The following is an 11631-nucleotide window of genomic DNA, read 5'->3' as shown; positions in this document are numbered from 1 at the left end:
AGACAAAGAGAGTGTAATTTTTCCATCTCTGGGTTCATTCCCCAGATATCCAGGGATGGACCAGGGTCAAACCAGAAAGGTGGGACTCATATTAGGTTTCCTGAAGGGATTACAGGTACCTAAGTGTCCAAGCCCTCAGCTGTGATCTCCCTGAGTGTGCATCAGCAGGAAGCTGGAATCAGAAGCAGGGCTCTGAGATGCAATGTGTGTCTTAACCGCCAAACCAAATGCTTGACACTTGGCACAAATTCTCAACTGAGCAACTGTTATTCTAGCTGCTCCCTAAGAAAATGCTTCCATATTATACGGAAAGTCTAAGTTTCTTTTGCACTGTGATCATGCGCTTAAAGTTAAGCAGTGTTAACTTTTAAACATATTTCTAAGCACTTACTCTTATTTTTGGGACGTATTTGTCACAGATTGTTAACAAGGATATATAATTTGGACAAGTGCATGACCAGAATTTCAGCAGCACTGACCTTGAACATTTAAATATTCCTGGGTACCAGAAATTATGTATATATTCCAGGTATGGAATCCAGGATTCATTGTTAGTCTGATGAAACTTACTATAATTTAGACCTGATTTTATTGATTTCTGCACTGCTTGCTTTATTAATCTTCTAATGTAAAAATCTTCCACTGTGGCAATAGACTTGTCTATTTTTTCTCATAGTGGTTCCCTCTTTTGCTTTATATATTTTTGAAATAGTTATTTTTAAATAATGGACATGGGGACCCATGTTGTGGCTCAGCAAGTGAAGCCACTGCCTACAACACCAGCATTCAGTCGGAATGCAGGTTCATATCTCAGTTGCTCAATTTTCATTCCAGTTTTCTGATAATGAACCTGGAAAAGGAACAGAGATTGACCCAAGTGCTTGGGCCCCAGAACCTGTTTGGGAATTGAGGATGGAGTTCCATGTTACTGGCTTCAGTCTGACCCAGCCTTATTTACTGTGACCATCTGCAGAGAGAACCAAAAGATGGAAGCTCTGTGCTTCTCTTTTTTCTCTCTCTCTTTTCCTATATTGCTGATTTTTCAATAAATAAATATGTAAAAGTTTAAAAATTGTTCACTATAATGAGAAGACTATATGACCAAGAGGCCATTATTGTAGTGTAGGAGGTAAAGCCACCATCTGTGGCACAGGCATCCTATATGGCTTCAAATAGTGTTCCAATGCTCTACTTCCAATCCAACTCCTTGCTGATGGCCTCGGCAATGCCATAAAAAATAGCCCAACTGTTTAATTCCTGCTAATCATGTGGGAGATGCAGATGAAGCTTGTGGCTTTATTTTTTAATTAAAAAATGATGAATGAACATTTACAGCAGGCCCCTTCAAATGTTTTTCATTTTACATGTAGAAATATGATAACGTGGAAAAACCAGTCACATATTGGAATGACAACTCCAACACATAAAGCTCTGGAGATGTTTTACTTTTCCTAAAGCCTTTTAGTTTCTGTAGATAAGAATAAGATCTATATTGGTAGATTGAAGGCTGATAATAATCTAGTTCATTATACCTGAAAAAACATTTTAAAAACTTAATAAGTTGAATGTAATTGATATATAATGTATTTAAAAATATTTTAATTTTTTCATTTTAAAGATGTGTAGTTGTCATCTAGTGACTACTCACAGCTAATTAGGACATTAAATTTAGACTCTTTCCAAGATGAATTGAAGTCTTAATTTTGAATGGAGGCAAGACTGGGAAATTTAGTGCCTCTAACATAAGAAATTAGTTTATTTCAAATCACACCTTTTATTTTGGTCGTGACAACTTGCACTAGAATCTAAAAGAAAGGCTACAAACTACTGGAACATTAATGTAATTATATTCTCATCGTCTGTGGAATCCAGAAATCAGAAATATTTTTGGATTCCAGAGCTTTCTAGAAAAGAGAAACCCAGGTTGTTAACAGGATAGTAGGAGCATTGAGTAATGGTGGAAGTGACCTTAGTGAATATAATGCTTGGAAACAACTTAGACATGCAGACCCTTAGATTTTCCAGTTTTCTGATACCATTTTAGATGCTATTTTAACTGCAGAGTTTGTAAGTAAATACCTTAGGATTTTAAAAATATATTTAGTTATATTTTTCTTAATATGTTGTTTTTTTTAATCGTGTTTGGCATGAACTAGGAGTGATGATTGTAGTGGCGCTCTCTATGACCCAATACCAACAGTTTGAGCAGTAACCATTGAAATATTGGAACAAAGAATATTATATAATTTCTTAATAAATTACATCTCAAATATTATTTCTATAAAAACATGGTATCCAGTACTTGATCATTTGTTAACTAATGAATTTTTTCACCTTTTATATTGCTAGATTGAAAATGTCTAGGAAGGTAAAGGTTACGTTCTAGAGTCTTATTCATCATAGAAGCTGTGTATGGATATGTGCATGTGTACTTTTAGGTTTATCTTTTCTAGAATTTTTGTTTCTCTAATCCTATGACACAAGCTAACATTGTCAAATGTGTATCTCGATTTATTTGCTTAAAACTAGTTAAACTTGCCTGAGGAAAAATACATCATTTTAACAGAAAAGGAAACACATATTTCTAAAACAGTGCACTCACTGGAAACACAATGGAAATAGCTGCAAAGAATTAGAATAAACCAAATTTTCTTGTTCTCTAACCTGATTAAATTTTAGTTGGCGAATCCATGTAAGTGAAATGACAATATTGCTTTATTACATAGATTATTAATGTTTTTAAAAATTCTCGTATGATGTGATTGTTTTATTGCATTGAGAAAAGCATTTACTTGAAATTAAAATTGCCCATCATTAATTATATTTATATAAGAATATTTTTCTTTCCATGTATTTTCTCAATCTATGATCATAGAATCCAGAATTTACTGTGCATATAACCTGTATTTATTTATAAAAAGAAATGCACATGCTAAATATCAAAATAAATGAGTGAATTCCCCACTATGGTGGGAATGCACTTCTTGGTGCTAAAATGTAATCTTTCCCTAATTCTTTCTAATCATGCAATCTACTCTCTGTATTGATTTCTAAAACAAATAAGCCTGTTCATGGACACAACTCACATTTTATTTATTCTACAAACGATTCTTCCTTTTCCAGGGCCATTTTTCTCTATCCCCACTAGAGACTAAGGGCAAAGTTGCTATTCTATTGACAAGATTCTAGTTTCGGACCCTGCAATGATTCACTTGGGTGTGGAATTATTTCCCTTGAAAAGCAACAAGGGAGTGCTAAGATGGTAAAGTAATAATTACTTCCTTCAGCAGCAATAGTTTAGGGAAAAGCCCAAAGACATATGGGCTGAATATTTAGCAGACAGTGATAATGGTGAGGTCACAGATATGACTCTGTGGGATGCTAGCAAAGCAGTATTGCAGGGAAAATTGATTGAAATCTTTGCCCAAAAGAAAAGGGAAAGGCAACTACAAATACCAGAGTTAGGGACTAAAATTAGGAGCCTCCAAAAGGAGCATATTAAGAAAGGGAAGGCTAAAACTAATTGATTTAGAAAATGCCAAGGGGAAACTTAATAGGATTCTAAATGAGAGAATGGAGTATCTAATAAAGCTCAATAAGAGCAAGTTTTCCTCCCATGGCAATAAAGCAGATACTATCTTGGCCTGCTAACTTAGAGGGAGAACACAATTGAGACTAATTAGGGAAATTAAGGGACAAAAAGGGCCCCACTCTAACCCCCGTGGAAGAGGAACTAGCCTTGTTCTTTATTGTTGTTTCACAGACACATACATATAGCATTGCAATTCATATTTTATTTTAGAATTTCTAGACTGAATGGATATGATAAAATACTATCTTTCTCATTCAATGTTCTGTTACTATCTCTGTATATTTATAACATTTCAGAGCATTTTGGAGTAGTGTAGTGTGGAATTGGTGACATAATGTTAAAATTAATTTAATATTGTGAAAAGGCTGCCAGAGAAGGAATCAGGGGATCCTGCTCTGAGTGTTACCACCACCAAAAGCTCACTGATAAGTACTCTGGTCTAGCCTGCTGGTGTCTGTGCCATGGATGTGGGGGACATGGAATAAGATCTCTGAAACACCTCAATTTTGTTTCATCAATTGGCTTAGTTAAGTAGTTATAATGAGTAATGTTGGCAGTATCAGTTTTCAGTCTAATACAAACATACATGGCAAAGAGGGTTAAGGAAATATATAGAGTCTAGGTGGGATTATAAAATTACTTAGAATAGATTTATTTCTGACTCATTTTTATATTAGAGAGGGAAAACATAATAAACTAGTCAATTCTGAACAAATTCTGAAAATAAATATTAATGAACAAGATGAAGAAATGTATAGTACAATTAAACACTGACTACAGTTTCTGAATTAACTGGAACAGCTACCGAAAGAATGTTCTTAATAGTTCTGTGCATCTAATGCCCAGGCCCCAAAGAACAGCAATGGGAAAATAGGCACTGTGGTCTGCAGACACATTTACAGCTTTGAAAACCAGTAGACTTAAAAGCAGAGGAACAATATGAGACCTGCTCTATCAGGAAAAAAAAAAAAAAACATAATCCTCACCTACAAAATTCAAAGACCAGGGCATGCTCAAATACATGTCAAGAACCAAAATGTGAAAGAAAGGCATGATAAAAGAGCAAAATGACATAAGCAGTGTGTAAGGATTTCTCAGCAGAAATATGCCAGTAGCAGCCCGGTGGTTGGGAAGGGCAGTTACCTAGAAGGATGCCTCATCTCTTTAAGATTGCTGTGGTCTTGGATCGTGCACTTCCACCTGACAAGTGCACAGGAATAAATAATTTCTCTAGTTTAGCAAAGTTGGAATTTTATTTAAAAATAGGCTGAATATTGAGAGTAGACTTGAAAAAGATATTCAGCCTGTTCAAAGTATCCCCCATAAATAATGTTCTTAATAAAAAGTCACTTGTACCATGGAAAGGCAATTTGAGATGACATTGCCTTAGCATAGGAAACGCAAACATGCTGTAGTATTTATGTTGAGAAGTTTAGTACCTGTGATATAGACAAAATTGTCTTCCAAGAGTTTTGAACAGAAATTAAGGAATTTTTCCAAGAACTAGGATGTTAAAAATTAGTTATCAATAAAACTTAAAGTACAGGTACTAATATAATGTAAACAGTTTCCAAGTGTACAAAGTAGAAGTGCTATATGTATATCTGGTTCTCAAATACTGAACGTTTCAGAAATTTTCAGATGGCAGAAAAACTAGAGAGTGCTATAAAAAGAAACATTAATAAAGGCTATTACAGAATCTTATAATTTTATATCATATCCTTATTATATCACTGCCGGCTCAGACAATTAAATTATCATCGTGTGATGGGACACACATGGAGGTAAACAATACCACAAAGGCTATTGTATCCTGAGCCATAAAAAAGGCTTAAGTATAGTGGGCTCTTATTTCATCTCATACCTAGGCACTCAAGGTTACCGATGAACTAGGTAATGTGACTTACTGTCATTTCTGACACATATGTTAATAAACCTTGCATAACTACCTTTACTAGTCAGTATTTGAAAGTCTTGTTAAAAAAAATTAAAACTGAATTCACAAAAGTAAGTTCTGTCGCTGCCAAAATTACTTCGATGTGTAAATCCTTATGTTAGAAAATGAAGTCATCTTGGAATAGTTGAAGTATATATAGTTAAAAATATACTGGTGGTCTTCTTTATTTTATATTTTAGTGACCCATATCACATCTCATTATGACCTCTGACACTTTTCATGGATTTCATGCTCTGTGGCCTTAGAAGCCCTTTGTGTGTTCATGTTTCATCATCTGAATATAGCCTATCCACTTTTTCATCTCTTTTTTTCTTCTCTGCTTTTCAGTGGAATTCCATAAGCTGCTAACTCACTGGAGCCTGGTTTACCCTTCTTTTTCCCTTCTGGTAGAGGCTGATACAGTCTGTCCCAAAGGCTCATCACCTTGGATAGCTGTTAAGTCATACATACTGAAACTTCTCAAACATCCTGTTATGGCACCTTGACTGTTTACCACTGTACTGACAGCAGCAGAAGCTTCTGAGATTAAGCCTTGCTGTCCAAAATTCATCAAAAAAGGGCCTTTTTTTTTTTTGCTTTGCTTATACAATATAATCACTTTCCCTTTACTTTGTAGAAAGAAATGGGTGAACTTTCTGTGTAGTAAAATTGTTCCTTTGATATAGGGACTGAGCAACCATATGACAAGAGCAATCTTCAGCTCATAGAACAGGGAAAATCAAGCAGCAGATATGCTACTGTTTTGATCATTGTATAGAGTGGCTCATCCATCAAACATATTCTTTCACATTTGTGGTTCTTACTGTTTGGATAATATGCAGAATAAGGCACTGTCAACATCAGTACTATGGCTCTGGAGATTATCCAGTACATCATCTTACGGGGGGGCTCAGGCTCCACATCCGGAGCCAGTGGGCACTGAGCACTACAGACCAGGCTGCTAAGGGGGACCGCCAAGGGCAGGCCATGTGCTGGCAGACTCCTTGCATGGCCAAGAGCTGCACTGGCACGTTTGGGAACTGGCCCAGTATCTGCCATGATTGTTTTTATCTTTTTTTCCCCTCTCCCTTGCTAACATTTGCCCTTTTTCCAAATGTCCATGATAGACAAGTTTCAATGATTCCCTCATGGATTGACTCATGCAGAAATGTTCCTTAATACACTGCACTGGAGGTTGGGAAAAGTATGTTTAAAATACTGCAAGTTATCACAAATATATGGGGGCAAAAAAATGTCCTTGTGAAGTAAGAAAACATTTAAGTTGTCACCAGAAGCTAGAATAAGTGTAGGAGAATGGAAGGAGATTTATAATGGGTACCGAAATGCAGTTCAAAAGGAGGGAAAAGCTGTAATGTTTTATAGCATAGTAGGGTTACTACAGCTTTCTACCACCTACTAAACAGTTTAGAAAAAACTAGAAGTGTTCATTTGTTTCAAAGGCAAAGAAATAAAAGTGCTTAATCATAGGAAAAAATACTAATTACCTTGATTTAATCATATACATTATATGTGTGTATCAAATTGTCATACCCCATAAGTATATAGAATTATGTCAATTAAAATTAAACTTAAGAAACTATTCAGTGTTTTCATGTATTAGTGATACTGAACTTTTTTAATTGATCACTTTGTCCCTAAATGGTGCTGTGCAGTAGACATGTGTATTGGGATAAAAAAGGGAAAGGAGAGTATGCTGGAACTAGGAGAGCTACAGAACAACAAAATAAAGGAGTAGAACATATGCTTATATTTTCTACTTTATTGACACATGTGTGTGAAAATGTATATTCTTTTGAAGCATGCATTATTATCCTTAAAGTATATATAAAAAGTGCATTTTATAAATGGTAACTACAATTCCTCTAGTGAGTATTTATTGGATAAGCACTAGGTGCTGGATGCAAAGAACCCTTTGTGGAGAGAATCTAGTCCGAGATAAGAAGCAAAGATGCTTCGGCACTTAATAGGGGATAGTGTGAGACATTTATAGCGATATGCTACCAGAACACAGATACACCAAACTGAACCCCAAAGACAATGGGCCTGCCAAGAAGCTATCTGGAATGTTCTAATGCAAGCTGTGCACTAAACTGAACTTGGTCAATATAGTTTTGTTTTGTTTTGCTAAAATGCACCCCCTGCTTTGTTGACTATCTGATATTAACATTATTTTAAGAATGCAGTTGAGAATGAGTGATTTGGGTGACCAACACTACTTTGTTTTCTTTCGTTTTTTCACCTACCTCTCAAATTCCTGCAGTATGGGCAGCTATGTATGTGCCTGGACAAAAAGTTGAATCAAATAAGAACAAGATACTTGCTAAAATATTACTGTAGTTGTCAGAAAGCCAGTCAACCTCTTACAAGTTATGCTACAAGGAGTTGTGAAATGTAAACTAACCCCACATTTTAAAAATGATTTTCATTTCAACAAAAGATTCTTTTGGCACTTCAATTTGCTTTGTTATAATATAGCTGGCTTGCATCCATTTAGTAGAATCTCTCTGATGTCGCTTAACATATATGCTTTATTCTATGTAAATCTGAATTTATTTCAGCTTTTGCACATGAAATTGATAAATCATATGCATTTTCACATTGTGAGTAGACACTTCCTGGGAAAGATAACTTTAATTTATTATGATTGATTTTTAACTTACCTGAAATGTATTTAGCTCTACATGAATTTTTTGGGTGGAGAAAATAAAAAATATACATTTCTTGAACTATACTATTGCCAGTTACCAACTATATTTCACTTTTTGTAATTCTATATTAAAACATTAAATTGAATAATTTAACACTTTGAACAGTAATTACTTTTCAAAAGTATGGAAAATATTTTAGTTTATTTTTTTAAAATAACTTCATTTTAACTGGTGATGGGTAGAGATACAGGAAATTGATTTCCATGTTCAGTTTTGCAGGTTCCAACAGTGATAGTTTTTACTACATGATTAATTTGTCTGTTGGTTTGACTTAACTTAAAGAATTATTATCACATAAACTCATGTTAATGTGTTACTCTGTTAGAAATTTTATCTCATGTGACCTAACTTCTAATTTCAGTTCTTCCAATGGCTAAAAATGAAGTAATTCTGTTTAGTAAGTGAAATATTTCAAGAACATAGTGATGAGATAGATTTATTATAAATGAGGTTTATATACAGTCTCAAAGATATAAGTTTAATATATACTTTTAAAAAGTAAACCCTGTAAAACTATTGTAATGCAGAATGTTTGTTTTAGGATTTACAAATTTCAATAAAGCTCAAATGATGCTTACTCAGAATCAATATGCAATATTTAATGCAATCTGGCAAATACCAAATACCTAATGTAAGCAAGATGGCTTGCTTATTATAAATTATCCGAAACCCTATTAAGTTACCAGCTTTTATTACAATGGATAATTTAGTCAAAGAGAATACTTTCTTATATCATTTTCAGTGCCAGCCAGAGCTATCTAAAAGATTCAATATAAAGAGATCTAAGGAATGAAACTGCCTTTTAAATACTGTTAAGCTTATCTACTATACTTTTTAAGCCATTAAACTAAATAGCCTTAATTGATTCTCTGATATCTTGTTCTTAGAAATCCCACATCCCTTATCTCTAACATGAGCTTTTTGACTACCTATCGCATCAGAATGTAAGGAGAAACTGGAAAAATAAAGATGGTGTGGGGATAACTTACTTTATTGTTAATGGCCATAGCATTCTGAGGATGGATACTTGATTTCTAGGATCTTGTGTTGCATTAGACTTTGTTGGAAACTGTAGTTTAAAACAGTACGATAAATTGACAAGCTCATAATGCAGAAGAGTAACACTAGGCTGAAATGAAAAAGGACAGCAATGCACTTTAATGTAAGTGCTTTATTGAATAAAAGAAGTAAAGATACAAACAAATGAAAGCACTGAGCCTGGAAAACCTGTTTCACAACAAATGGAGAGGGGAGGAGAGTTCAGTGGGTTCCTCTGGTCAGTTTGGATGTGCTTCAGTAAAAAGTACAAGTTTACTTGCTTTAAAGAATGGTCAAATATTTTTGTTTGTTTCAGTTTTTGCAAGAGGAAATTATGTAGAAAAACACTATGTGGACAATAATACTTGAAAATAGCATCAAAATTATGCATATGAATAATTTTATGCAAAATGTTGAATGATCTGTAAAATGTTGTTAGAATTGTGAAGTTCCATTTTGTTTACAAAAGCATTTATGCTGGGTGGTTTTGGTGACTCAGTGATCTTTAAAAACTTCTTAGTTTTCTTTAATTTGAAAAGTAATTAGCCGGTTGTATGAGGAGAATTCTCAGAAATAATACTCTTTAACATATTTACACATAGTTATTTTTATATAAAAATATGATAGAATAGGTTGGCATGCTGTCAAGCACTAACCTGTTTAAATGTAATTCATTTTAGAGTAGAAATTACATTCTCCAATTCTAAAGATTCAGTTTTCATATAATTCAATTCTTACATCAATTTTATACATTTTCAGATTTTTTCTAACACTGATTTTTTCTACCATTTGAATACGTTAATCTGAAAAAAAAAAAAAAAAACACCAGTCCGGCAGTTATAGTAAGTTTTATAAATTTGTGTCCAATCAGGTTCTTCTGTACCAATCATGTATTAAACAGTGAAAATTAAACCTTCACCAAGGAAGTCAGGAAAGTATCAGAGAATTCTCATACTCTCTTTTATCATGTTAACAGGCAAATTTATGGATTAAAAATTTTAATAACATATATTATTAAATTTCGGCCATTGGGGTTTTTCTTTCTTTAATGTTTGGGTGGGAGAAATGTAACATCCAATTTATATCAGCCTTTAGATAATAGCATGTATAATGATACATGATCCTGACAAACTTCTATGTCCTTTCCACAAAAAAGCACAACCACGTATCAAAGAACCATCAACCACTGGGACAGCTCTTTGTTTTAAGTGATGTCTACAAAGGCTCACAAATTCTTTGGGCAAAAAAAAAAAGCCAGTGATGATCGAAGAACAGACAGGGGAGATTCCAACACAGAAGAACAATCTCTATATTATTCTATTTCAATTACTTTTTGAAAAATAGATAGAAGTTAGAACACTCCTTTAAAGCCTTCATAAATTGTGGATTTCATAGATCATATTTTCAAGGACAGCAATTTATTATAATTAGGTAAAGATCCATCTTTATTTTCCTTCAACTCCATAGAATTTGATTTAAACAGTAACTAATCAAGAATTAATTACTAATCTTTTCATTGATTTTAAAATTTGTCCAGCAACTATTAACTCTGCACCTGTCACAGCAGCTCTGGACCTTTCCAACATTCAGGCTAAGAGGAAAAAAAAAAAATGAAAAGAAGAAGAAACTGATTCAAAGTAGAATTTGCTAAGAAGTGGAACTTATCATATTTTCTTAATTTTCTTTGCCTTCCATTCTTAAAGGAAGAGAGAACTTGAAGATGGAATCAATGTAAAATGACAAGAGTTTCTAAGTTTCCATTTAATTTTTTTTTTCTCTTTAGATCCCTGTCTTTGTTGGCTATATTTGTAGAATAGTAGCAGAAGTAACAAGCAGGCTGAAGGAAAGAGGTATTTTGACAGGACAATGCAAATCTCTCTACCATGAAGAATTTTAAGGGAAAGAATAAAAATATAAAAGTGGTTAAAAAAAAAAAGACACTGGCTCACCTTCAGTAAATGATAGTGTGATTCATTCACCTGGGAAGAGACTTTAAAATCATCTTCAGCTTCCTTCTATTCCATACGTAAAAATTTATGATCAGCAGTTTAGCCCCTTCAGATTTATGCTCCTTTCTCTACTCTTTCCCCCTCCATCTGAGCTAGATGACATTATCTGCTTCCGGAGTTGCTATTGCAGGATTGCAAATGATGGCTAATAATTTGCTGCTCTAAGTTTCTTTAGAAAATAGTAAGAGTGACTGCTTGCCAACACAGCAGCAAGTTTTAGAAAACAAAAAAGGATGTTTTTCTATGAAACAAATCGCAAATGTCTTAAATAAGCACAATGTATTAACACACTGTATATATATAAGCATGCACACACATATATATGTA

At 33.8% G+C, this 11631-nt stretch overlaps 1 pseudogene; it reads right to left on the bottom strand.

Moving 5' to 3' along the window:
- Positions 1–5659: 5659 nt before the first annotated feature.
- On the bottom strand, positions 5660–6425 carry LOC101527697 (receptor expression-enhancing protein 3-like; annotated as a pseudogene).
- Positions 6426–11631: the final 5206 nt, after the last annotated feature.

This window comes from Ochotona princeps, chromosome 11 (genome assembly GCF_030435755.1).
Source record: "Ochotona princeps isolate mOchPri1 chromosome 11, mOchPri1.hap1, whole genome shotgun sequence".
NCBI lineage: Eukaryota > Metazoa > Chordata > Mammalia > Lagomorpha > Ochotonidae > Ochotona > Ochotona princeps.
The sequence above is the reverse complement of the archived record's forward strand: the minus strand, read 5'-3'. Positions and strand labels throughout refer to the sequence as shown.